Source organism: Oxyura jamaicensis, chromosome 21 (assembly GCF_011077185.1).
Source record: "Oxyura jamaicensis isolate SHBP4307 breed ruddy duck chromosome 21, BPBGC_Ojam_1.0, whole genome shotgun sequence".
Lineage (NCBI taxonomy): Eukaryota > Metazoa > Chordata > Aves > Anseriformes > Anatidae > Oxyura > Oxyura jamaicensis.
This window is the reverse complement of record NC_048913.1, coordinates 4,386,853-4,414,752: the sequence shown is the minus strand read 5'-3', so window position 1 is coordinate 4,414,752 and position 27,900 is coordinate 4,386,853. Positions and strand designations below refer to the sequence as shown.

Here is a 27,900-nt window from a genome sequence, read left to right as displayed (position 1 = left end):
TGTCCATCCCAAGTACAAAGCAACCATTATCAAAGCCCAGCACTCTACAATTAAGTAAGATCCAGCTAAACATGCAACTTAACAAGCATAGGACAGCTGTAGAGGAGCATCTAGGCAGCCAATATACAGCAGTATACAGACAATGTACCCAGCACCATTTTTAGCTGTAAATTCACCTGAGTACCTCAATTCACTATGCTTCAGGTTAGAAAAGCACTGGCATTAGACAATGTGGTTAGACCATGGCCTGCATAATGACCTGTGGTCTCATAAAAATGTTTGTGCCATTCCCAATGTCCCATTGACTTTCCGGAAACCTGGAATATTCCTGGCATGATGTCTATTCAGGGTGTAATCTCTTTGGAGTGGGTGCTGCATCTCTCCAGGGCTTAGCAAGAGGGGACAATGTCCTTGCTGGGGCCTTTAGATGATGCTGTAATGCAAGGGAACAACATGAGCATCACACAGAGCAATTGGAGTTGCTTCCAATTTAAGCCACAGTATGATGTTTATGGACTGCATCACCTGCACAATCTCTCCATTCTCCAAGTGGAATTACAGCAGAAACAAGGTGGAGGAAATTTTCCAATGCGACAGCTATCTCAATATATATATTTTTTTCCTGCGTCTGTGCTTCTCTCCAATTTAACTAACAAAATAATAATAAGAATGCAATGAAATACGCTTCTTTTCAACAATACCTCCCACCTCCCTGGATTTGCACATCATTACTCGATTGAATCTTTCCCTTAAAAATAAAAAGGTTTCTTATAAGAGGGAAAATTAATTTAAGTAAGGGTGGAATGCACAGAGGAGATGACCTCAGTGACCAAACACTTTGCCGTTCTATTAGCTAACTTCAGCACAAAGTGCTTAACAAAATGGCTGCCCATCCCATCAGATTTATTACGTTGCACATATGCTATTTTATTATCATTAGCTTAACTTTAAATGATCCTTTCCAACCTTTCTTGTCTCTTGATTTTGCTGTCCTCACTCCAGAATTAAGCAACATGGTTGCAAATAAGCATTTTCCATGCCTTACTGTACAAGATTCCTTGACTGCTTCCTATAACTCCTCCCTGACATCCTGATTCTGCCATCAAGTCTGTGCACAGATCCCCTGAAATTAACGAGGCTACAGCTACAACATCAAAGATCTGGTGACCTCTAAATTTAGCTCAGTAAACCTTTTTGTCCAAAATGGCTCAAAAAATGCTTGGTCTAATAGCCCAAGATTAGGATTAAGTTTTATAGAAACGAGAGCAATAATTGCTATGATTCAAACATATGGTTTCCTGCATTTGTATTTTTATTCAGTGGATGAGGATTTTCATTTAAATAAGCTCTGCAATGTTACAATCTGGATATAAGAGCAGTGAGACAACATGAATCTCAAGATACAGCAATAAACGCCACAAGGTCTGGGTGTCCTATTGTTACAGCTTTATTAGCCCTGCCTCTTTTCCCATAAATTTGACACTGTTGATCAGCAGATCATTCCAGAAATCCCCCTTAGAATAAAGGGGTGGGGGGGATTTCTACACTGCAATGCCCTGAAATATCTCAGGATTTCTTCTGAGAACAAACACAGGAAGAATATACAGATCAAGGAGATTTCAGGGCTCAGTCCTTTGCTCTTTTCCTGATGCTGAAGGGCTACATCAGCGCTGTGGCTGTAATAAGCTTCCTCAGTCTCATTAGTCCCCATTTACAACTTCATGGACAACCAGGACCCTCTGTGAGACAGGGCTCTGCTCTCTGTCAGAGGTTGTGCTGTTGTATGTGATGCTGCAAGATTTTAGAGCTTTTGGTCTGCTGGGCCCACCAGCCTGGAATGTAAATCCTCCTGCAATGTGGCCTGCTGCCTCTCTTCTTACTCTAAAGGAGCTCTTTAATACTCCCGGAGCATGTACAGGTGTTGTGTTTGTGTGTTTAATTGCAACCATGACTATTTTATTGCTATTTTAGTGTGCTTTTTCCTTTTTGTCTCTTTGCAATTTTGTTGTGTGGCTAGGCTGGTTTTACTTAATGAGAGATGGTTTCATTAACGCTCTGCAGCTTCCCACTCTCTTCCCAACCTGTGTGCTTTTGTGCTTTTGCAGAAGGACAGTTATTTACAAAGAAAGTGGTGCACACCATTAATAGAACTCCACATCCCTGCACTGATGTTGGAAGAGCTGGTGCGCCAGGACAGACTGAAGTGTCCACAGTACAGAGACCTCACCTGGTTCCATATCTCTTTGCTGATAAGACAAGATAAATGCATGGCAGTGGAAGGGGTGGGCTGCCGTGGACCACAGGCGTTCTGTAAGTAGATTTATGCTGGGGCTGCAGAGAGCCTGGATCAAGCTTCTCTCCTGCATGTGGTTAAGAAAAAAGCAAGGGAAGGAGAGAGGAAATGAATACAATAGAGAACTTGAAATAAAAGCAATTTATATCATCTCCTATAAAACAACCCATAAATCCCTGCCCTCCTGCTCCACCCCTCACATGTTTTTCATTTTACTGGCTGGCTGAAAAGCAGAGAAGTGTAGGGTACAAAGCACATATTCTTGGTGGGAGAGGCTCCCCCCTTCCCTACACACATCCCACTGACACCTTGTGCCTATGCCTACAGCACGGCATTCTCTTCTGGTGAGTAATCAAAACATAGAGGAATCCAACATCTCTCTGCCATCTGCATTTCTCTAATTCCTCCCGCTCGGGGACCTCTGTCCCTGCACCAGCATCCTCAGCAGTCTTTGCGCAGTGCAGGGGAAAGGCACTCGCTTGGGCAGAGCTGCTGGGACTTCTGAGCCACCAGGGTAAACCCCACGGGGCCAGCAGGAAGGCCCGCAGGCACGCAGATCTGTCACTGCAGAGATGTTGTGGAAGGTTCCTACAGAACACGGAGGGGGTTAGCCAGGATATTCCACAAACCACCCCTACGCTCAGGGCACTCACAGCTCTTTGCAGGCATTTAATCTCTCCAGGTGATGCAGCAGCCACTAAGGTTTTCGGCAGAGAGCAGCAGAGAATTTACTTCTTTCCTGGAACCCACTGACTTATTTAAGTAGATTTTCTGGGTAGGTCTCTAATGTCTGAGCAGAACCTGAACATCCACAGTGCTGTATAAATGCTATTCATTACTTTCAGCTGAGTTGGATAAACATGATGGTTTACTTTCCAGCTCTGCAAATTTTGTGTTAAAGGGAAATTAGAGAGGAACCCACTAGAGAAATGTACAGCTCAAGATCCGCTTGCTCCACAGGGTCCCAGAGCCCTCTGAAGCTCTCGAGGGGCTGCAATGCTGTCACTGCTAGCACGAAGGCTTGCAGGGAGGCTTTCCTTGCTAACAAGAGAAGTCACAGGCAGCAACCAACTTCCAGGATCAGCCAGCTTTCATTCCACTCTTCCCAAGCACTCCTCACCAGAAACAATGATCCAGTGTAATTCCAGGATCCATCCAAACAGAGAGGGAGTGAAAACACCTGCCTGACTTACATAGAAATGTAGTTGCTGTTTTTTTAACATCTGGTAGGACAAGCTCCAGTCAGAACATCTTGTTCAGAGTCAGAGGTCTGGATCAGGTTTATCCCAGTGTCATCCACCTCACTGGGTGGGGACCCACACCAGCTGATACCCATCTTCTCCAACCTGCTGGTGAGCTACACCATCAGCCCTGGACTGTGTCAGACCTCAGCTCCAGCCCTCCTGGGATGAGAGCTGGGTTTTGTTACCATGGCTGTTTGGCACGCAGCAAACCTAGGGATGACTCCATGCATCTGTAAGAGCCACACAGACAACTACAGTTCAGATCAAGGCTGGGTGCGGGTGGAGGGAATGTCCAATTCCCTCACTGTCCAATGGCTGTTGCATTTTCCACTTCTCCCAGTGCTGATGGGTGTCGTTCTGGCTTTGGCACTGGTATCCAGACTAAACCATGTGTCCACTATACTGTGCAAGCTGCCATCCTAACACCCAGCTTTTCCTGGCCTAGCAGGTAGAAATCTGCTGGTATTTCCCCTCAGAACCACTTACACTTTTTTTAACTTAAGACCTTGCTGTAAATGGATTCTGCACCTGGACCTGCTGGCAAACTGGGGAGTTGTCTAGGCTTTTCTTGAAACTCATGTCACTGCCAGACGTGTCCTTCAGCCCACAATGTTTTCTTACATGCTGGTCAGACCAATCCATAAGAGAAATGCTGGAGAGGCTCTAGATGCCACCGCAGCTGTCATAACTTTTTATCTGATCCTCAGGATGCCACCGCAATATTAATCCCATGGTGGGGGGTACCCTTCTGGCACCCAGCCTATGACCTACGTGGTTCACAGTCTACGGGGATGAGGCAAGTAAAAGAAGGGTAATTATTCCTGTTTTATAGATGGGAAGAAGTGCCTGGAGGAGCTGGCAAGCTGCTGACTGCAGGGTGAGGCACTGCCTGATCTCATGGTGTGCTGGCTGCTGTGAGGAACATGCCCATTGGCAAACTGTGACCCCGTGCCAAACGTTATCATTTGATGTCGTTCGTGCTTCTTTTTGTCTCTGATTGAAACAATGAGGACAGGCAAAGGATGAGAATGAGTTAACAGGGAAAGGGCAGCAGCATAAGCAGATTTAAAAGAGAAATTAGTCACTGCATTCAAGGCAAATGGCAGCCTGTTGATATATCCCACCCAAAGGGGACTGAAAGAAAGTGACCTCATGCTGCTTGTCAAACACAATCCCATCCCTCCCATGACTACCTAATGCTACAGCTCCATCTGTCTGGAAGCAAGTCCCCGCTGCACCAGGGCCAGCTTTACTGTAGAGAAAGAACAGTGCTGGTAATTTTTAATGACTATATATTATACAACCTACCCTGGTCTAGGCATTTCCCAGTAAATCTAGGAGCTGCAAACAAATACAAAAGTCCTGTGCTGTAACATGTCTGTGATGCAGAATGGCTGGGTGCTTAGGAACGAGTTTGTGATGTGATTTCTATACACCCTGTGCAGAACAACGTATTTCATCACGACATTGCTATTGTGCCTACAGACCTAGTCAGGGACCTGGATCCTCAGAGTATTATGTGCTACACAGCTGGACAAACAGGACGATCTCCACCTCAGATTTGCTGTTTGGCTTGTGTGTAATGCCTTCAGTGAGCACAGTCCAGACAGGCAGGGCAAATTGCAGCTGTAATCCCAGCAGTACCTGTTGCATCCTGCGCATCTGAGGAACTCCACAGGAGCTCACCACAGATGATCACCTGGGCAAGGAAGGCTGAGCTGCAGAAAGTCTCAACCCCTCTTATCCAGGAGCACAGACACAGAAGATAAGGAAGAAAGGCTGCCACTTCACCACAGCCTCCTGATCTTCCCTTCTCCCTCCCATTTCTCCAGCATCTAAAAATCCAGGGGCTGCCTTCTGCTTCTCCTTTGAGCCAAACTTCTCTCACAGCAAAGCAAGACGCAAGCCACGGCTGAGCCATGCTCATTGTACCCAGGCTAGTTCCACGCAGTAGGCCATGCTCTGTCCCCAGTTACTAGCATTCAGACCCGCGTACCTGACCACAATACTGGACCAACATGGCAGAGTTACACCTTGCCCTAGAGCTTTTCAGTTTCTTTTGCTCTTAGTTTAGAACTCAAAAAGCAACCTGTCATTGACTGAAGTCTAGCAAAGCTCTTGGGTGCAAGGCACCCAGATTACTGCTCAGAGCCTGTAAGTGGCATGCCAGGAGACTGTACCACCACCAGGACGCTTTGGAAGCGGTCTGTGTGCAAAGCCTTCCCCTTGTATATGTTTAACGGAGCCATTCAGAGCCTGGTTAAGGGCACAGATAACTCCAAGAGGTGGCAGGCAGTAGCAGGTGGCTGGGTGTGATAAAGCAGGAGGCCACCTGAAAGGCCCAGGGCACCACGGTGCCTCTGCCTGGGTGTAGTTTGTCAAGAGCTCCACGCACAGGTTGAGCTTCAGCCAATTTGGCTTGTACAAGTAGCTTTTCACTGCGGATTTTATGGGGCTCCCTGGGACAATGGGCAGTGGCAGCCCCCTTTCCCCTGCCTCATCGCCCTGACGCTAAGTTATTTTGCAATTATTATTTGAAGTCAATGTTTAGCTGTTGCCCAGGTAACAGCTCAAACATGCCTCACCTCATGGCCTCCCTGCAGCTTCGCGTGGCTGCTGGAGAGCTGGGAAGCAGACTTGGTGCCAGGCGCAGAGGAAATGAGCTCTGCAGCCTCCCCAGGACATCCCAAAACATTGGAGAGCTTGGAGGAGAAACATCCCCAGCCAGATTCCTGGGCAGGCACCTCATTCAGCGCACAGCGCCTGACACAAAACCCACAGCACCCCCCACACCCTTCAGGATCTCCAAACACATGCAAGTCCATGAGGCAAACCCAGCCCAGCTCCCACTGCTCCCATTGCTACCTCTCTCCTACCTGCAAAGGCAGCCCCCATGACATATCCTCTAGAAAGTACACGTCCTCTGACATACACTAGGAGTACTTACAGCCAAATATATAATCCTGCTGTACCTACTCTGTCCTCCTGAGCCACAGGCTGAACTGAGGTGGGTTAACTCAAACACACAGCCTTTCAGACCAAGCAAGGGGTTAAGAAGCTGGAATGAAGACCGTGGCAGGCACTCAGCAATCCTGTACTTGTAACGCAGGCAGCGCACCCACTGAAGCCACAAGGAACATCCTCTACGTAAAGCAGGTAACACCAAGGCTGATGTCCCTTCTACAGCTTTCATATCAAATGTGCTCAGCTTCCTAGTCAAAACACAGCTCTTGCAGTGTTGCAAGCTCAACCTGCTATCAGGAAATGAAATAAACACATCCACATGTTGCTTTGAACATCATGAGCAAATGAGGGTGAACAGGACTTGAAGTGCTGGGGCCTTGCATGTGTTTCTAGCTGAGTGCACAAGGAAGCAAAGAGCAATCAGGTTACAAACAACAGCATGCAGGAGGCTCCTAAGTGCTGTGCCCCTGGTGTTGCCAGTCTTTGCTGGAATGGGGGGCAGGGAACAGGCCAAACAGGGAAACCAAAGCCATTTTAGCAGTTTCAATTCCTCCATGCTCATAAATCCACAGAGGTATGTTTTTGTGTGTGTGTTATCTCCGTGGCAGCAGCTGCTCTGTAGCTCACACTTTAGCTTGTATCTGCAGAGATGCTTCCTGCCCAAGTGTGTTGTTGCAGTTTAGTTAAGTGCTGGCTGTGCACTTCCAGCACCCCAAAGAACTTATTTTCTTTCTTTTCCTATTCCTCCTCCCCTGCACCCCAAATCAGTGAGGGATCAGTCCCTGAGAAACTCAGAACATTCCTTCTTGGCACCCTACAGACTCCAGTGCAGACATACAAGATGAGGATTTACCACACAGCCACACTGAGATCTGAGACTTTAAGTGTGGTAGCACTTCTGCAACAAATCACGTCTGATATGTGCCAGATCTCACGCCTTCTGGGCATCAAAAGCTCCCATCAGCTATTTTGAAGAAAACTACACAGGAATCCAAGGTGAGGCCTTTTGTACTGAAAGAATGGAAATCTTTCCCCACCAGAAATAATCACTGCTTGGATGCTTGTTCCCTGTCAGGCACTGGCAAAGCAATCCCTGGGAATTCTTTGATAGTTTTAAGTACCGTGAGATGATGGTGGGGTTCCAAAATATATCATTTTTGAACTGTTATTCAATTCCTTTTACTGTCCCCCTGCTGGGAGCCATGCTATGAGGGAATGTTTAACTCCATGAATGGGAGCAGATTTCAGATTACTGAAGAGCTGAGTGATTTTTGCCAGCACAACTGCAACTAAGTTTGCTTCAGATTTTTCTTTGCTTTTTAAGACTAACCTCAGAGTGGTCACGCAAATTGTCTGGGCACTATCACAGTGCGGGAAGCAAAGTACCAGCATCTGCTGTGATTTTCCATGAAAGAGGAAATTTCTCATGCATGTCTTTGCTTTTTCTTCCCCCTTGAAAGCAAGAGAAGCACTGAGTCAAGTCCTCTGGGGTCTTTGCAGCTCAGTAACACAAAAGGAGCCAGAGTTGTCAGAAAACTCAACTGCTGGGGGAAAAATGTAAATTAATTCTCCCACAATCTTCTCTGTGCAGCATGGCAGGGAAGAATCTACTCCTATTTCCTTCTGATGATAGCCAAAAACCATCTCTCATGGCTAAAACAACTCCATCACCACAAACAGGCAGTAGCAGCAGCATGGAGAACCCTCTGGTGTGGCAAGGTACAAGCTGATTTTGTTTGGATCCACGCGAGAGGCCAGCTAGATGTGATATGGCATAAAAGTAAAGGAGCTACAGTGCTCCCCAGGATGGGAATGTGCTTACTCTACCTTTCTAAGGTTTGTGAAAGGTTCACTGTTTCTAATGCATTACCAGGGATTTTTCAGGGCCTAATTGGCAGTCCTGCTCTCCGTGCTGTTGGAAGCACTGTTTGCCCACATGGCACACAGATAAGGTGTAGCATGGGGCATTCAGGTGATGTTCAGAAGTAACACAGGAAGGGAGCAAGCGGCAGAAAGGAGAGTCTTTGGTTCTTTGCAGCTTGGGAGGGTGCAGCACACAAGCTGCCAGGAAAGGTGCTGATGTAGTTGTTCCCCTCTTCGTGCAGGAGAATAAACTAGGTGACCTCTCAAAGGCTTATTCTGGGATGTGATGATTCAGCACCCCCACGCTGACACTTCCCCCTCACAGCTGCATTTATGGCTCTCAGACGAGGGATTTGGCCCACTGAGATAATGCTGTGGCTCACTACACTACCCACTTCTTTCTCTGTCTAAATGCGGTTCATTTGCCTGGGCTGACATTTCCCACAGGTCAGATGGACAGGAGATAGGAACCAGTCTTTGCTGAGTCCCCCCTTCACGTTGCAGAGAAAGCAGCAGATACTGAAAAGCAGAGGGCCCTGGGGTGTGTACCAGCGTGAAATGAGACTCAGCATGGGGAGATGGCACGTTCTTGCAACACGGCACAATTTTCTCTTGATGAACCTCCTCCCATCAAACATAATGGAAGATGGTCTCTTGCTTTGGACCCTTGCAAAGTCACCAGACAAAACTACAGCTGTAAGTAGATGTTTGCCCCCCACTTTACTTGTGTTGGACTGCAGAGAATCAGGGGCCCAAGTTTAGAGCTAGAGAGAAACTGAGTAAAGTTAATCTCATGGATTAGGAAAACAGCCTCCTTAAAACCTGCTGGGGAGAAGGAACATTTTCTTAATGAAAGCACTGAAGGATTTGGTTCTTTGACCTTTCTCTGACTTCTAGGTTGAGCTAACATTTGGGCAGTATACTTTCTGTTTGGATAATCCATCTCCACCTGTGAGTGACAGTGACATCTCTATGTCGAGGGCAGAGGTTTGTAGGACTCAACAGATGTTTGCCCAGTGTGTGGGATTCTCAGGGGAAAGTACTCTGTTTGTGCAAGCTATTATTAAAGCCAATTATGTCTGTAAAAGTTTCTTTCCGGGATGGAAGGTTGAGGTGTCTCATGACATGCAAGTCACACAAAGGACACAGATGGATATTTATTGCCACACGAGTCCAACCTCACTCTTCCCCTTCTGCTCCCCTACTATCCCCTGCAGAACCGGTTCCCCCCACCTCAAGGCAGTAACCTAAAACCCTCTGTAGCAATATGAAGAAAGAAGAGGGAAGAACAGTCATGTTCAGCTCTTGATGTGACACTCCTTTCCCTGAAGGGCAGAACCGAGGAAGACTTGACATGGAGACTTCCTTCACCTTGTTGTCATTGATCCTGTCCCTTCGCCTGGCTCTCTCAGCCAGCCTGTCTCATGAGGTCTCCATGTTCTAAGAGGTTTGGGACATGAAGAGCCACCAGACATGACTGGGCCACAGTACGGTAACAGCTGCTGTCTGGTGAATTGTGTAAGAGTTAAACCCCTATCTGATTCCTGCATCAAGGCCAAGCTGGAATCAAAATCATATTATGAACTTGCTGTAAGGGTGCAGTTTTCACAGGAAGCCAGAGAGCTGTCTGAAAGCTCAGACTCCCAGGCAAATAATAACACAATGTGCTTCCATCCCATTTCAGACCAAGAGCTCAAAGAGGTCCATAGATATTAACCCTCCATTCAATCAATTTTATACATAAACAGGTCAGAATTCTGGAACACATCATTCTGTCACTCTTCTGTCTCCTCAATTAGATCTTTAGGTGACATTGTCAGCTCAGGGCAACGTCACTCAAACCTCGCTTAACAGTGGACTGGATCTATGAAGCATGAAATTGAAGTAATTGCAAGGGGCTGCTAGGGTTGTATGTTCATAATGACTTCCTCAAAGCCTGAGCAGCCTACAGGCTTTATGTTCTTCAATATTCCATATGCAATACAGATTCCGAGTTCTGATACTGTCATGAATTTGTCAGTTCTTAGGCCTGTGAGGGAGTTGCTGTCACTCAATCCACTGGACAGGGTCAAGCTATCAGTAGAGTATCCTTGTATTACCTACTGTTGTGATTGAATATTTGCCTAAATCTCAGGCGCTGGCTGAGCCATTCAGCTGCTTCTCGCTCTTTTAATCTCTTACAGCAGCAGGATTTATTCTTTAAGAAAAACCTGCTGCAGCTCAAAGTTATCAGTGAGCTGTAGTCAGTCTGTGGCTTGCTGGAGTATACGTATGGGGTTAGACAGCAATCTCAACTCCTGTTATGTACCATTTTCAAAAGCACTACTCCCACCGTTTGGACAACTTCTTCCTATCTCCAGTCAGTTGTGACCTCTGCCCTTGGGTCTGTGGTACCCTACATTCAGCACCCTGATGTATAAATAACTGCGCTTCTCATCGTGTCTGAATGCTGTTTATACCCCACTGCCTGCCACGTCATGTGCCAAGGTTATAAATACACCACTGCGTCTAGACTGTATCTAAACTTGGCATTGAGTACCCAAGTTCATGAGAGGAGCAGTTTCATCTGTTAGCACAAAGGGGTGCCCCAATGTGTTTGATCAGGGGTCCAGAGGGGACTTGGCAGGGGAACTCTCTCCTCCTGCCATGCCAGAGCAGCACTGGCCCTGCTTTCTGAAGGGGCCTTGGAAACTCTCTTCCTCTCCTGCTCCAAAGCTACTGGGCACCCAGCCCAAAGGAAATACCTGACCTTATCCTTTCCTGATGTGCTTCAATGCACCATTGAGTGCAAGAGGCCCGAAACATCACAGACTCACCTTCACTAGCACGGACAGATCCAAGCTGAGGCTGGACTTGGGCTGGCAAGGCAGACTGAGGCACGGGTGCAGGGAATGCTGTCAGACCAAGCTGGAAAGGAAGAATAAACAGGCATTAGCCGCCTGTTAAAGCCAAGCTGATACAGCTGCAGCAGTAGTCTCTGTCACAAGACAGTGTCACAAGCAAAACCTATGTCTTTCGCCATGCAAAGTGTGAGTAGTAACATGTATTTTTGGCTAAAGGACAGTGAACCCTTACAGTCAGATTACCTGTACCTGTGTACCTGGACACTGCATGAAATCCTTCCCACTTCTGTGTTTTATTTGGACGATAAGAGAGCTCTTGGCATATTATGGGGCTGTTATTTGACGGCTGAATGACAGATGAAAGGATCACATATCACATCAGGGCACTGGCTGTAAATATATTTTGTGCCAACATTGGCCAGACCCATGTGAAAACTCACTGGACCATGACCTTAGGAAGCAGCAAGCTAAAGCCTGGTTGACTCCACAAGCTGGCTCAGTGCTGTACAGCCCAGCTCCTATCTGACTCACAGAGGCCACAGCAATCCCTGAAGGAAAAGGGAATCAGGACAGACTTTTGTTGCCTGACTGGGAACGTGAAACAACTCAGTGTGGTTAAATCTTTTATGATGGGATAGGTAGACTAACAAGGAGAGACATTTCTCCTAGTTATATTCAATTACTGGTGAAAGAAAGAAAAGGAAAGATAATCAGAAAGGAAGGATGGAAGGGAGATTTTTTTTTTCTTACTTGCTTATTACAGAGCAGATGATTAAAATGAACACATCAATAAATAAACAGAAGATCAGACATTTCAACTTTTTTTGATTTATGGATGCCCTAAAAATTTCCCAGTGGAAATGCTGTCTCCTGACAAGTGAAAAGTAATCCTTCTAACTGTTACCTTTTCTTCTTAGCTAATTTGGCAGATTCCTCAGAAGTAGATATCAGATTTATGGGTTTCAGCCTAAAAAATACTGGCGTATGACTTAAATTCATCAGCTTGGATGACATTTTACATACTGTCTACAACTAAAACCCCATCTTACAGCTCCAGATCTGATTTAATCTGCATCTATGAGGCCAGATGTATTTGTGAATATTTCCCCCGCTCTAAATCAGCAATGTGTTGTGTGTTTGTACAATACTATCATCAGGTAGGGGAGAGAATGAGCCCACTGTGTTCAATGTGTCCAGTTTCCAGCACCGCAAAGCTCTAAGCAGATGCAAACATCTGAGAGTCTCAGAGAAGCTACAACCCATCTGCACTTCTACACGTGAAGGCCAGAAATTGCTGTTGCCTTTATCTGGGCCGACCATCTGATCAGTGACTTCTCAGATCATTTCTTTTTTGACTTCTAGCATAACATCAACCAAAGTGCTGAGACTTTGCAGGCACGAAAAATAGGAAAGAAAAAAACTGTGTGAGAGAGACAGAGGCAGGGAGAAATAATAAAGGAGATCAACCTTCCTCATGCCTCCTCTTCTTCCTCCCCTTCCCCTTTTCTATCCTTCTCAAGCAGCTGCAGGGCATTACTTGGTTTGTGCTGGACTGAGAGGATGCTGCCAGGTCAGCAGGATATATTGTCCATTGAGACACAAGGAGTTTTATTTAGTCTAGAGGCTCTCAAAGGAAATATCCATTTGCACGTGAAAAATCTCTGGAATTCCATTTGCTCTCTCCAGTGTCCCTGTATCTCTGCAACCTCCAAAATGCAATTGCTGCTTTCTCCATCCTCTGCTGGTTCTGGGCTTCAGAAGCTCTTTGTTCAGCTGAACTAACAATGGGTTTTTGCCTGCACCAGGCATGTTAAATAGCAGGTTGAAATAGATTTTTCTATTTCCGTAATTTCTAAAACCTCTTTTTCCTGTTTCTTTTTGGATTCACTTCTGGGTTCAGTTAGAGCTGTACTCTAGTCCGGCTCTATTTTCATTTCCTTCATTGCAAAAATAGCTTAAAACTGTCTAAGAAACTGAAGTGGCCTGCAATACCATAGCAGCTGAGTGTCCAAGTACTGTAAGAGTATTGTATTTGTAGTGCCTCTGTGAGGTGGGACACTGCAATGTCCCTTGGCATGTGTAGAGAGAAAGGGCGTTTGTCTAAGGTCAGACATAACATCTGTGAAGGTGAAAGGGGCTGAATCTGCATCTCTCAAGTTGCAGAGAGAAAACAAGAGGGGGCAGATGGGGAAATATTCCAACAAGCAAGGCACATTGCTCATTGTAATATCTCTAGGTGTCAGCTAGCTAAAAAAGTTAACCCACACTTTTGCTTTTATGTTTTAAGAGGATTAAATGGATAAATGAGAACTAAAAGGACTAAAAAAAAAAGCTATATCTCAGAGTACCTGATTTTCAGTTACTCTCAAAAATTCCATGTTCCAATCTCACCCTCACCTGCACCCACACTAACCTGCTGGATGATTGAGTGTAATGCCAAGGAAATGAACATGTCATCATCCTGCAGCGATCTTTGTCTACTCCGTTTTTCACCGGCAGGGTGGATCTCAGTGACACCCAGAAATACAAGGCAGTTGGGCTACATGGATAGCCAGTGAAAGTTCCTCCTAAGGTTCTCTCCTTTGTGGTTTCTTTCCCTCATTGCAGTGAGGAGAGGACGGTAGCTGTGTGAATGTTGTACTTTACCTCTAGAGGCTGCACATCTGGGAGAAGCAGGCAGTCTTGCTAGAAAGATTTCCCTCTGGGCCAGCCTGTAGCTTCGACTCCTCGCACAGTTCAGGGATGGAGGGCACTCTGAAAGCCAGGAGGCAGACAGTTAAAGAACAGTGGCATAAAGGATATGATGGCAAAGCTGCAGCAGGCTTCCTCCAGGTGTCCATTACACTAACTTTCCAGCCAGACAGTTGGCTCTGGTCTCTCCCTTTCTCTATAACTTGGGCATCCTTCGGCCCAAGTTTTCCCTGGAAACCCCGAGTAATGGACACCTGCTTCTATGCTGCTTCCACTCTGCCATCAATACCAAATGAACAGCTCAGTGTAAAAGGGTCTGGGAAGTCTGACAGCATGCTAAACACATTTTCTCTGTCCAGCAAACTGGGCAAGTTGATAAACAGGTAGAGCTGAGAGCACCTAAGCTCCTTGATGAATGCAGACCACAGCTGTATGAACACAATTCAGGCTTCCACGGACTTGGATAAAGTGAGAGAGGTGTTATAGGAGATCAGGGGAAGAAAGAGGCTCTTGGACACTAAAGCAGCCTTCAAAGGCTTCTTCTCCTTCCAACCAGGAAGTGAAGTGGGAAGGGCATCTTAAAAGAGCCAGTAACCTAGCAGTGATTGTGCAGGAAAAGAATGGGCAAGAGGCAGATTCCCACTTTGATGTGCAGTTAGGGAACAGCAGCAGTGTTCCCACAGTCCTGTACAACCAGCTGCAGTGCATCTGACGTGTCTGGGCCTTGTTTCTCTCTCTGTAAGTCCCTTTATTTCTGCAGAGAGGACTGGATGGGGTGTCCTAAACCACTAATGTCTGGCTTCCTCCCTACAGCCCTTCCCTTCAGGCCTAAGAGACTTGCGAAACCCAAGCATGAGTACGTGGAAATGAGAAGGAGAAATGACAGGCACCCAGGACAAGCTGAAGAAGCCTGAATATGCAATGCCAAGGCTTGGGTTCTGTTCTCCCTATCCCTGAGACTCCTTCCTGGTGAGCAGAAGAGGCATTAATCAAAACCTGAAACTCTGAGGGCTGAGGTTTCCCCCCCACACACACTGCTCCTTCCTGCTCTCTGAGCAGCAGGACAGCAGCTGGCTTCAAGGCTTTAAAGATGACAACAGCACCCAGCCCCTTTCTAGAGGGGTGATAGGTGACAGTCCTAGCAGCTGCAGCAAGACCACGATGCCACATTCAGCTAGATTTCAGAGAGCTCTGCACTGAACTGTCCAGGCTCCACACAGCTGTCCCTGCAGCTGTGCTCAGGTTTCCCTTATTCCCCTTCCAGGAATATCAGTGACACACATGGCTCTCTCAGGGCTATATAGTGCCCTTTCACCATCTCCTGCAGTGGCCCACCCTTACCTGGAGAGGAATGAGCTCTCCCTGCAGGGCCGTCCCTCACTGGCACCAGTCCCTCAGCTCAGGTGAGGGAAATGGCTAAAGGTGTGGCCCATGCTTGCCCAAGGGCACCAGAGCCAGAACCTCACTGTACCCACGCACGCTTTCCCTTCATCCCTTCCCAAAGCCCTCGCGCTTCCCCAGGCTCCCTGCTGGAGATTTGTATCATTGTATTCCCTGTCTTATTATTAAGATTTATCTTTTAACGAGCCCACTGAGATCACTGCAGTGACGCACTTGCCCAGTGATATCATCACCCTCACCACAGCTTCCAAGGCATTTTTGAGTCATTCTCTTGCCATACGAGCAGAGCTGTGTGGCTTAATAATAAAAACACCTTCCCTTCCCACAGCAGCAGCCACTCAAGGACTGGGAGTGAGCAGGCTTGCAGGCACAGAGCTGGTGCTGGGAATGAGAGAGCCTGGAGAGGAGATTTGCAGCTATTTCTTACCCATTCTGGGCTGGCAAAGCTTGGCTGAGGCCTTTCCTTCAATCACTTGCTGTAGGACTTCTTTCTTTTTCTTTTGACCTGTCATTTCTTTTATTTTCCTTTCTTTTCACCTCCCTTTTTCATTCTTCCTTGAGAACAATCCCTGGTGAATCCAAATCCATCTTTTCAAACTGTGACAGAAGGAGACAGAGGTTAATCAAGAACACGTGCACCCATCCCTACCTTCAACAGCCCCCCTTAGCCATGAGCAAGAGGAGCACTCTGGATCCTGTGACAATTTAGATAAATAACATCTGTCAAGTTGTTATTTACACCAGAGCAGCTCCCCAAAGCAAGCTACAAATGGTTAAAGCAGCAGTGGGACACTGCAGGGCTGGGTGGCACCGTGGCCTGCGCAGGATCTCAGCTCCTCTGCTACGGCTCCAGCCGAGCTGATGGAATCACATCATCCATGAGGTAAATAGTGACGGACCAAACCCAGCCTTTGTTCCTCTCGGGGTGGAAACAGCCCCGGCACTTCCAGTGCTGCAAAGCTGCCAACAGGATTTTGGCTGACCCAGAACCTTTGCCTCTTCTCAGAACCAACCAAGCAGAGGACATGAAGTTTTTTCCACTCAGCCTCACCGGTCACTTAATGTAAAGACATCAGTTTCTTAACACGCCCGTTTCATTAATAGTGGAGCAGAGAAATAAAAATGACAAAAAAAATCTGCAATTCAAGCTTCAGATTTTTTTTTTTTTTTCTGACTCAAAATACAGAGCGATGCTGGGTGTTGTGATTCTCACTGCATTTCCCCCTTGCCTGCCAGAGAGCAGATTCCCCCCCTCTGCATGCTACTGTCCTGAGAGCTGGGCTAGGGAAGACTCTTGCTTAACTGTTGCCATCAGTAGATTTATTACACAGCAGATCAACAGCTCCAAATATATATAAGTTAGGAAGCAGCTAATCCTTTGCAGGAAACAATTAGCATGTTACATTGTGTGCCTTGCCCTGGTCTTTCTTTAGAAGATTGCTGTTGGTCACTACCCCCGAAGCTAGACATTAATATCCGCTGGATCTCAACACCTGCTACCGCTACCCTTTTTTATGACCTTTCACACAACCTCACCACCACAGGTGGGCCCTGATCTCTATATAGATGTAAATAGCTAACTGCAAAGTAGAGCCTACATGGATAACTGCACAGCAGTTTTCAGGTCTCTAAGTACATTCCACTTGTTTCACAATCAGGAACTTCCAGGGCATTGTACTAACGTACATTGACCTCACAGCACCTCAGAGGAGTACCTCAGGTGTAAGATGTACCTCAGGAACAAGGAGGAAACGTCACGTTTATATAAGGCTGTCATGTAATGCAGCACCACTTCAGCAGCATGCAAAGATTGCTAGGAAATTCTTAGGATTGGATAGAAAGGAAATGATACAAAGCATCTAGATCCAACACACCTTCTGTTTTTAAAGATTCCTGAAAAAATAATACGTGCACACAAGGAAGACAGAGCTAATTCTGCTTTGCACAACCCCCTTTTGTCTCCTGTAATCTTTCTAGGAATTCTACGTCAATGCTTTGTACATTGCTCATTTTCAGTGCTAAAGGTTATCTGATTCCATAGATAGACAGTAAATGGCACTGTAAAGCAAGGACATCTTTCAACACTATGGATCATCTATCTATTTAGCCAGCCCTTGTGAACGTCAAACCGTATACAACAGAACAGCGATGTCCTACTGAGATATTTGCTGGCTACCTTATCACCTCACGCTCTGCTCCTGTAATTAGGGACTGCTTCCCAGAAGGTGCAGCTGTGGATCTATGTGCTTTGGTGAAGAACCATGACAGCGTGCATTTCATTCCTTTGATCTGCAAGTTATGTGGGTACCATGAGGGTCCTCTCGGTGATTCTGAGTGCATTTATTCGGCTGGACCATGGCCTCACTCACAAAGGAGAAGAGAGGAGAGTTCTTGGCAATTGGCTTATTCTTGTTGCAAAAACACTACTTCTGACCTGGTTTCTCCCCCCCGCTTGGTGTGCAGACACTGACCGTGGCCTCGTGATAAGGAAATCATTGTTGAGAAGTTATAAATAGCTATCAGACAGGGGTCACTGAGTCTGTTACTCACAGCAGATGTGTCAGCCAACATTCTTCCATCAGGAAACTGCATTTCCCACTCTTGGTCTGTTTCACTCTCTCCTCCCTTCCTAGAGGTGTCTGCACCACAGGGTATTAACACCTCACTTTCCAAGTTCTCTTCCTTTCCTGTTCCCATTCTCTTTCTTTACCTCAGCATGGCAGGGTGCGAGATGCACAGACACTCACTACAGGGATGACTCCTCCCATCAGGATCCTCTTCTGTCCGGACACTACAGTTTGGAAAGTGCATTCTGCCATAAAACAGGGAGATGTCTAACCAGTGCTGTTCTTGTGACAGTAATTAAGGTAATTAAAGCACCGTGTTCAGTAAAGAATCTACAGTCAGGTCGTAGTAGTGAGTCAGAGTAGAGAAAAGTGAATAAGGGATGGCAAGTCACAAGGCTGAACTGCCCCAGAAAAACTCCCCTAGGCTGGGCAACAGATAAATCAGAAGCATCAGTGAATCCATTGAGGAAACGGCAGTGCTGCATGTGTCTCAAGTAGTCACAGCCCATGGGGCCAGGAAGCTGAAATTGAGATTAGGCCATTCTAAAGAAGAAAAGAAAAAGAAAATGGTGCTGGTTCCGAGGAATCAGCTGATATTACAGAGAAATTAGCATTACATAATTGCATTTTATGGAGACCGAGGGGCAGACAGAAGGGAGGACAATGTGCTGTTTTCCCCTGAAGTATCTGTACCAGCTATTCTGAGAAGTCACTGAGCAGAAGACTCAATTGCAAGAGTTCCTAATATAGCAAGTTATACGATCACAGGGCTATTTTATTTTTATTTTTTAATTTTGACTCACCCATTTGTACACTTCTAATGGTAAAGGTCCTTTCTCTGTGGAAATTCTTCCTACCAGAACTTGAACTGACTCAAGGGAACATTTATTTTGGGAAACTGTCGTTTAAAAAGAAAACAGAAAAATCAAACTCTGAGCACTTTTCACGTTTATTCATGACTTGAGTAAACTGCTTCCTGTGCAGACAGGGTAACATAAAATCTAGGCAACACCCAAACCCAGAAGCACCGTGTCCCTGTGAAGAGAGCTCTGGGCTGGAATTCAAGAGTCTGCGGCTCTGTTCCTAACTCCACACTGTCCTTTTGGCTGCTGTTCAATGAGTCAATTCACTGATCTGTGCCTCAGTTTCCCTACTTCTGTAGCAGGCAAGGACACAGACATCCATGGGTGTCTGCTCCCAAACTGCTCAGTAAGTGTTAAAAGTTGCAGCTAGCGAGCCAGCCCAATTCAGCCTTGGTGTGAGCTCTGTTCCTAACGTGCTTACTAGACTTCATTCTTTCTAAAGGATCCTGTACTTCAAACACTTCTTGTTAGAGTAAAAGGCAAAAAAATATATACAAATAAGTAAACAAACCACAACTCCACCAGCCAGGAAGCCAAAACAAAACAGAACGCATTTCAGACAGAGACTCATTTGGCTAGGTGACATCCTGCCCAGGCAAACTCCTAATTGCCCAAAAATCATGTTGTGAACGGAGCTGTTATTGTGTCAGTGAGAGCGTGTTCAATCTGGGGAGCAGAAGCTAATGGAAGTGGCACAGAAATGAGCTCCTTTAGCTGGGGAGAAGGAGAAGGCGCATGAGAGGATGACCTTCACAAGGTCACGCCAGGAGTCAGCCCTCCCTTTCTCAATGACAGCTTCATGAAGACGCAGCAGAGGCTGTGCTAACCCCAGCGTCTGTCTCCTCTGGCACCTCGAGGTATGTGGTTTCAAATCCTGTCTGCCTCTGGGTCCTACTGAACAGCAACAAAAGCCAACAGAGAGGGAGAAGAAAAGAAAACAACCTAAACCCAAATCTCTTTAAAGGAAGTCAAAGGCCAGATGTTCCTTGCTTCCTGTCCGCCGCTGCCACAGTTGCCACTGCCTGTGGTTGTGGTTAGTCTAGAGCTCATATGTGAGAGACTGAAACTGTGTTTACTGGAAACTGCCCCGGCTCTGTGGCTGATCATCCACAGCATCACCTGACAGCAGATGGCCTGGCCAAAACCAAGGTTTATCGCAAAATGAGACATTTGTTTCTGCTGGGCTCAGGTTTTTGAGGATGCTAGCACTGAGAAAGCTGCTTCTCCCTCAAAATCTCATACACTTGGGCATGGTATTAGAAAAAAAATAAAGGTGTACTTTGGACTAGTTTTAAAAGACCCATGGCAGAAAATAGTTTATATCTTTCTGCAGGAGCAAAGTAAAGCAGTTGCTGCATTGCATTTGAGGTTTTAATATTGCAATTCCTTCTGTATGCACTGTGTGAGGAGCTGTGCATAGCAGCTTTCTGAAAGAGTGGGGATAAGTGCCCAAGTGTGGACATCACTGGGAACAAATGAGATCAGATAAACACACTCTTGCAGGTGTATACCAGAGTAGTTCTGTAATGGACAGTGATAAGGTCATTCTACACATTTTGCAAAAGCAAAGGTTGACCCCGTAATCAAAATTAGCCATTTTCAGCAGGAAAATATGAAGCAAAGTGTCTGCTATATCTACAGTTAATTCCATCGGCTACTTTCTCCTTCTGAAATTACAGAAACTCTTCCTTGACATCAGTGGGAGTTTGGACTGGAAACTGTCTTTTGGATGGATTCCTTTAAAAACTACTACTTAAGTACAGCAAGGAGAAGAATAAAATACAGTCTATTTCCAACAAGCAAAGAGGACGGAACAAAGGGAGCTGCAGAAAAATTCCACATGTTAAGCACCACCGACCGCTCTTCCTAATCCTCCTAAGGAAGCATGTGCTAAGTAAGGCCAACAGAGAACATTAATATAGGATCTGCCCAACCTTTTTATTCTTGTTCTCCAGTTTGTATGACCAGTCTGGACAGTGACAAATGGTGAGCCTATACCAGGTGATGATATGGTGGAATCAGGAGGAAACATTTCTAATTTGCAAGCAAAGAGAGATCACGGATCACAGGATTTTTACAATGGCTACGTGGAGGCTCACTGGGCTCAAAGGATCTGACTGGGTTTTGTGGCTGGGGTAAAATCAGAGCCTAACAGTCTGGAGAACCACACTTCTGGTCTGAGCCCTCCCTGCCTAGTTAGAGCAGAGCACAGAGAACATTTAGATGCCAGACGTGCAGGATGCTATGAAATCAGAAAAGGCAGCGCAGGGCTCTATCTGCATTTGTAGCAATTAACGAGCACATTCTTCCCTGACAGTAAGTTACGAAAAACTCTCCCACACAATCCAGGAAGTGCCAGGAATGGACACCAGCCCTGCTTGCTAGTATCCGTTGTGGGTGCCAACACTGCGTAATAGCTGCGGATATAATGTGTCTGGCAGCTCTACCAGCTGGCCAGTCCCACGCATGCTGCTAGAGAACGCTAGCACAGAAGACGGTGATGGCAAGCCTCACATTGGCTCTTTACTCGGAGGAACTGGGAGGATTTAAAGACATTATGTAACAGAAAGGTGCCTTTTGGGCTTTGCCTTTGTGGGTGGCCAATGGATTTCACACAGAAGTGATACCCCCCCACACACAAATGAAATATTGCTGGCACTACAGGAATTGAGATCACTCCTGCTCCCTCCCCAGCAAGCTCCTTTCTGTCTTGTTTTACTACACACAAATGTTTTTGCTCCCTTGTGTGATGCAGGTGAACACAGGCACTATAATTCAGTGACAGAAAATAGAAGTGCATTTGCTTTGGTGCAGTGTAGAGTACTGAGGATGCGTTTCTTTAAACAGCCGGGAGGCTTTCTCCTGGCACTCCGTGCTGTGCTAGGGAGTGCTCCAGAAACTAGCAGGGTATACAGTGTCAGGCATAGCATGTTGGTGTGTGCTCAACAAACAGCCTCATATTGGGTTATGTTTCTTCCCATGGCTACTCCGTAACTGGCTGCACATGAACCAAACACAAAAAATAAATACAACTGTCTCTAATACTGAAAAGAAATTGTAAGCAGGCAGAGCACAGAAAGCAATGCAGACAAGCTACTTTGGGTATTTTGGCCACTACTGAGTAGGCAGTGTGTGGAAGATGGGCTTGAACGTACACAAACTGCTAAGAGAGAGCCGCAATAATGGTCTTACTGAAAATATGTGCAATACCTGGGGGTAGAAGGCACTGTAGAATATTATAGCAGCATTTCTCCGTGCAGATTAGGGCCTCAGGGACCTCATCGCCATTCTTTCCCTTCCTTACACAGGACACTGTCTCCATCTCCTTGCCTTTTATTTAATTGTGGTGTAATGCTGATTAGTTACAGCCCATTTCTGGTGTCTCCACAAAGCCATGTGGGCTGAACCACTCGCACAGTGCTGTCTGCTCAGTGCCAGGGCAGGATAGAAGCAGCAACCTGTCTGGCCCCTGCTGCTTCCATCACAGACTGAGCCCTTCAAAGTGGCTGCAAGAGGATGTCGTCCTCCCTGTGTGCAATGGAAAAAAAGAGGAGGCAGAGAGGAAGGCAGAGGGGAGACCTCCACTGGGAGGAGGAGGATGAAGTGGGAAATAGAGGCAAGGAGGAACAAAACCAAGGGTGCAGGGCAGTAAGAAAAGTGAATCCAGCTGTTAGCATAAATCACTGCAAAAATGAGCGTAAATCACTTCAGTGATGCTGAGATGAACCTGTCCAAGGAACTGGATCAGCTCCATCTGTGGTATCAATCCACTGATGTCAAAAGACAGACATACCCTGCAGCTGGATTTGATCACACCTTATGCCCTCTCTTACACCAAGAACTATGGCCGCTTGTCCCCCTGGAAACATATTCTGCTCCAGAGAAATGCGTGCGCCTAAGGGCAGAGACAACCTCATCTAAAAAAACAACAAGGGATCTCTGTACTCCAGCCTGGCTATCATTTAATTCAAGCATAGGAAGCCTGTCTACAAGGACAAATTCACAGTTCTAAGAATAATTTCTAGTACAAACCCTAGATTATCTTCAGTGGGGGACTGTCCCAAGAAGGGAAGATGTGGTCAGAGAAGGGTGGTGGATGTCTGTTCACTATAAATTTAGCCAGCTGGGTTTCCATAAGGACCCAGAGCTAGATTAGTTCCTATAGACAAACCAGTTATGCTCCCCTGACATTTCCAGTGTCACCTCTGCTCTTGCAGGCATCTTTTCTGCCCAAATCTAGAGCACCAGCTGCTACAGGGCCCCTAAGACAACATATCTTTACTGAGGTTCCTGCAGATCCAGCTTGGTTCCAGGAACCTTGACTTACACCTCTTGCTGTGGCCGTATGTTGTGTTTTATACCGCTCTGTCTGTATGACTCTGAGAAAGTGATTTGCTAATTAAACGTGACATTTTCAGCCTACAAAGTCTGCCTAACCAGAATGAACTGTTCTGCTTTCAAGTGGTTTTGGCTGCAATTTGCAATAATTAGGGGGATTTTCCATGCTCGTCCTTCTCTCTTTAAGCAGAGCTGATTTTTCTGCCTCTGATCTTTAGCTTGGGTGGCATTTGGCCACCAGCTATGTACAGGTATCATATGTACATCCAGCGGTCTTACCCTGGCAGAAAACAAGGAGCAGATGTAGGGGTTTGAACTCTGCTGATTCTCTCCATCACTCAGCTCACTTCCCTGGTGATTTATTCATACCCAAAAAAAGCCAGTTATACTTCTGTAATTACCAGGAAGAAACCAGCAGCTTTATACCAGCATGCACAAGAGCAGCATTGCATTCAAAATATATCCCTAGATAGTGCTTTGGGTCACAGTCCCCTAACACATTGAATCACATATCCTCTTGGTCACAAGCAAAACGGGCACATTTTTGGGGGTCTGTGTCTTTTGGAAACCTCCCACTCTGGCTGACTTGTCACCTGACTTGTCTCACACATAGTAAACTGGCTGTGCAGGGAAAAAAGCCCATAATAGACATTTCCTCCAGCAGCAGCAAATAAATCCTGGTCAAATTCCATGCCATTAGCAAGCAGGGGGGTGATCCAATGAGACAAGGAGCCCCTCTATGCAAGTGGTTTTGTCACTGTTCAGAAATTAGCCTGGGGCAGAGCTGAAAACCCTATCATTCAGGACATTTACAAATGAAAATGTTTTCTAAATGTTTTCTCTGGTCCAAAACCTTCTACGAAGCTAAAGAAAGAGCTCATTCTACAGACAGCCCTCACCTTCATATCCTTTATATCTAGGACTGAACAGGGCATCTCCAGGCCACATGTATTTATGCTGAGAAAGAGATTGCTATGTTGTAGCTTGGCCTTGAGTTTACTGATAATGGGACATAGCTGTTGTTATAATCAGCCATCACCACTATCAATCAAGCCCTCCCCACCCCTGCCTGGATGTGTACATTGTGAATAAAGTCCTCACTACAAATAAAAGCTTGGTGGTACCCTTGGCAGAATAGACGCAAGCACTCAAGAGAGTTCTGATAACAACTTGTGAAAATCCCAGCCTGAGCTGGATAGGACTGAGCTGAGCCAGATGGTTTCATCTCAGAACAGATTTTCTTTCCGTGAGCAGCCTGTTTCCACTTACAGCAAGGCATGGGCAATGCAGAGTTTCCCCTCCTGAAGGGCAGGAAGGACAGAAGCTGATTTCTGTTTTTTTTCCTGCTCCAGGATTCATACAGACAGAAAGAATGCCACACTGAGACCTAACAGCCAACTGATATGTATGTTAGCCTAGAAGTCAAATCTATTTCTCTATATAATAAGCAGCAAGCAATTCCTTGTATTCACAGAAACCAGGCGTGAAAGATCCTGTACTACAGCTAGACATATCTGTACTAGCAGAGGAACTAATTGAAGCCTGGTTTCGTGTGGATGCCTGTCGAGTGATTGGATTCTCTCATGTCTACTGAAGGGCAACTCTTCCTATGTTGAGGTAAAATCTGAATCCTCGGGTTTCCGTTGAGAAATGAATTCACTCTTTCCCAGTAGAAACTTTCACAAATGGGATCTCTGTCTTCAACCAGGACATTTCAATGAACGTTGCAGGTATTTAATGACTTAGAAACCTCTTGCTCTCTGTTAGACTCATTTGCAATGGGCTAGTAGTTGCTTGGGCAGACAGATGGTCAAAGGGCCTAAATCCTGGCTAAAACAAACAAAGTGGTAAAAATTATGAAAGGTGACTCTCTCTGCAATCAACACAATTCATCACTGCACTTCTGGGTCACACATAGTCTTTAGAGGGACATCCATATTTCACATCTGATGCTATCAGCTCTTCATTCATAACCATGATTTGTGTTCTGCATCTGTATTTCTAATTGTCTGAAGCCAGTGCCCTATCTCAGTTCTCATCTTTAATCAGGAATCCAGCCCCTGGTCCATGCCTCTGGCTTTCTGCTCCCTTCTGCCATGAGTCATTATTTCAGTCTTCTGCAGCACCATGGGTGGCAGCTGATCCAACAGGTCAAAAGCATTCCATGGAGAAGAAGTTGCACTGCATTTCCATTTCCTCTGCTGGGAATTTTCTACTCTATGCTTTGCAAAAGAGTGAAGAAACTGGGAATTATCTGTGTTGTGAAGGCCCATGAATTCAGGGGAAGGGCAGGGAAGGTTCTTACTCAAAAGTCTCTGAAATCTTTCAGTGTGTGGTTTGGATTATGACCCAAAGCCCTCTAAAGGCCATGGAAACACTCAGAGTTCTTTCAGTTTTCTTTGGACTGAACTTCAGGTGAGCTGAAATGATTGAGCAGGTGGTATTTCCAAAGCCAGGGGGAACAATTCAGTACTGCCCTTACACTGAACGGCTCTACCAGAAGTGGTGCTAAACACGAGATCATCTGTCAATAAGTAGTTCTTCTGCATGGGCCTAGCAAGCAGAAAGTAAGAGAGCAAAGGCACTGTATGGAGACTGGTGTGAAACAAGCATAACAGAGGGCTCTTGTGATGCTCTGGTGAAGATCTGAACTAGTCTCTGAAAGTGACAGTTACAAAGCTAAGGCAGTCCAATGAGTAGGTCTCCCCAGGACTGGCCGAGAGTGGGACAGCAGAGAGGGGATGGGAAGATGTTATTTCTGCAATCACAACTGGTAATGCCACCAGACTGAGTGACAGGAAGAATTGCAGAGTGTAAGAGGGAGGGGTGGGGGTAAAAACAAAATGAACGTGAGCAGATTAAAGCACCAGAAAGGGAGTCAGCCCAGATCAGGGTAGAATTGAGATGTTGTGCGCCCAGGCAGATGTTTTTTCTTCTCTGCACCTCAGTTTCCCCAGCTATGAAACAAAGATGACAGCCCTTCCCTCCTACACAGGGACACTGTGAGGCTGAACTCAACGTTTGCCAAGCTGCTTAGAAATCCTCTGACGGAAGTTGCTGCACAGCATGAGCGCACAGTTTTTTTTGTTTTGTTTTGTTTAAAAACTGAAGAGATGAGCAAATGAAAGAGTAACCAACATAGTTCACTGCCTCTTTAGAAATTCCTGGTGAAATCCTAGCCAGCAAGGGAAAAGGGTTTGCAAGGGAGATGAGAAGGAGGCAGATGCCAAGTCCAGTGAGAGAGTTCTGGCACAAGGAGGGTGAAAATATCCATCCTCTCTCACACTTGCCTGGTGACAAAAAAAAAAAAAAAAAAAAAAAAAAAAAAGGTGAAGGGGGGGGAGAGGGCAAAGGAGGGAGGGAGGGAAGGAGCAGTAATTCCAATGTGGTTGGAATAACTCTGCTCACTGTAGCCTGTCCAACAACAGCCCTGGCGGATCATAAAACAGCCTCACATCCATGTGGTTTTTGCTGCTAGGAGACAAGGTACAAAACACACAACCTCACGCCGGGCTCTGTAAAACCTTATATCCCCCTCAGACCCAGAGTTCATCTGAAGAATTTGCATCACCTAATTAGAGCCAAGCCAAGTTTTACAAAAAAATAAAGTAAAATATAAAAAATGAAAAGCCCCTTTCCCTTCTTTGTGATTTCAGTTACCATAAAATTTGAAAACTACCTTTTGGGCCTCTTCCCAGGAGAATTTCCATGCAGAGGCCGTGCTGGCAGGTCTCAGCCACGAAGAACAGTTGAAAGCTCAAGTCACTTCCTTGCAGCAGTGCCCAGAGGCAGGTGTACCCCATTCTCCTGCCTCCGTGGTGGGAACTGCTGACAGACAACACCAAGAAGCACAATGGGACCGTGAAACAGCTCTCAGTTTGGCTGCTGTGGGCATTCTCAGGGTTGTTTTCCTGCACAGAGAATAAGAAGCAGATCTTGGCTTTTACAAACATTGTGATGATTTTTTTTCCCTCTGTTATTTTAATTCTTTTTGTATCTTTACTGTAAAGCAGAATAAAGCATACTGTGGCACAGGTGCTCAGACTGATGTTGCCCCCTCCCTATAACAAAGGCCCTCACAACCTACCTGAAGAACTTTACTGCAATATGTGAAAGCACAATCTCTGTCACCCAAACTTTAAAGGGCATCTTTATCTACATATCCTCCCACTCACCCCACCTGGGGCCTCTCACGGCTGCAGGCCACCAGGTGTATGAAATTTCATGGCAATTGTGTGACTGGCCAAGAAAACGAAGATTTGGCAAGCGCCAGGTCATGGCAGCCCTCAGCTCCATCTGCTCCCAGCAGTGGCCAGTCCTGGGCTGGGAGGCCATAGCAGATACGCTGCACAGAGCAGCTTGTCATCCACAGTGTGAAAGCAAGGACTTTTTGGGAGGAGGCTGATGATTTGTGAGACCATGTCCAGGCACTTTGACCAGCAGGAACTATGGGGATGTCTTGTCTGCCCTCACACGATGCAGGCTGAGCCTGCACCTTTCCCTCAGGCCTCTCTTTGAGGGGGCCACTGGGAAGCTGCTCTGGTAGCGATTTAGCCTTACAGCTAAACCCACACACCTTCTTTTTGAACGTACCCATCTCCCATGTTGTGGGAAAGGTGAGCACAGGGATTTGCCCACCCTGTCTACAGCCCCTCACCCATCTGTGCTGGGCATGTCTCCCCCAGCCCTCAGTGGCCAGGGAGGGCCTTTGAGGGGACCCAGCATGGTGGCAGCACCAGGCTGCAGCTGTGGGCGGGCAGGGAAATATCCTTCTCAGGCAGCCGGCAGAGACAAGCAGGGCCTGCCAAGAAGGCTGTGAGAGCAGGAGGGAGC

General features: G+C 46.3%; 2 long non-coding RNA genes across 2 annotated transcripts; both read right to left on the bottom strand.

Annotated features, from left to right (window-relative positions):
* Positions 1 to 331: 331 nt before the first annotated feature.
* Positions 332 to 3,968, bottom strand: LOC118177009. The gene is made up of 3 exons (XR_004755633.1): positions 2,947 to 3,968; positions 2,228 to 2,360; positions 332 to 433 (listed from the first exon to the last, which is right to left on the bottom strand). It is a non-coding gene; the product is annotated as an uncharacterized LOC118177009 (long non-coding RNA).
* Positions 3,969 to 7,099: 3,131 nt separating this feature from the next.
* Positions 7,100 to 27,194, bottom strand: LOC118177008. The gene is made up of 6 exons (XR_004755632.1): positions 27,155 to 27,194; positions 26,747 to 26,978; positions 15,727 to 15,896; positions 11,181 to 11,271; positions 9,548 to 9,554; positions 7,100 to 7,946 (listed from the first exon to the last, which is right to left on the bottom strand). It is a non-coding gene; the product is annotated as an uncharacterized LOC118177008 (long non-coding RNA).
* Positions 27,195 to 27,900: the final 706 nt, after the last annotated feature.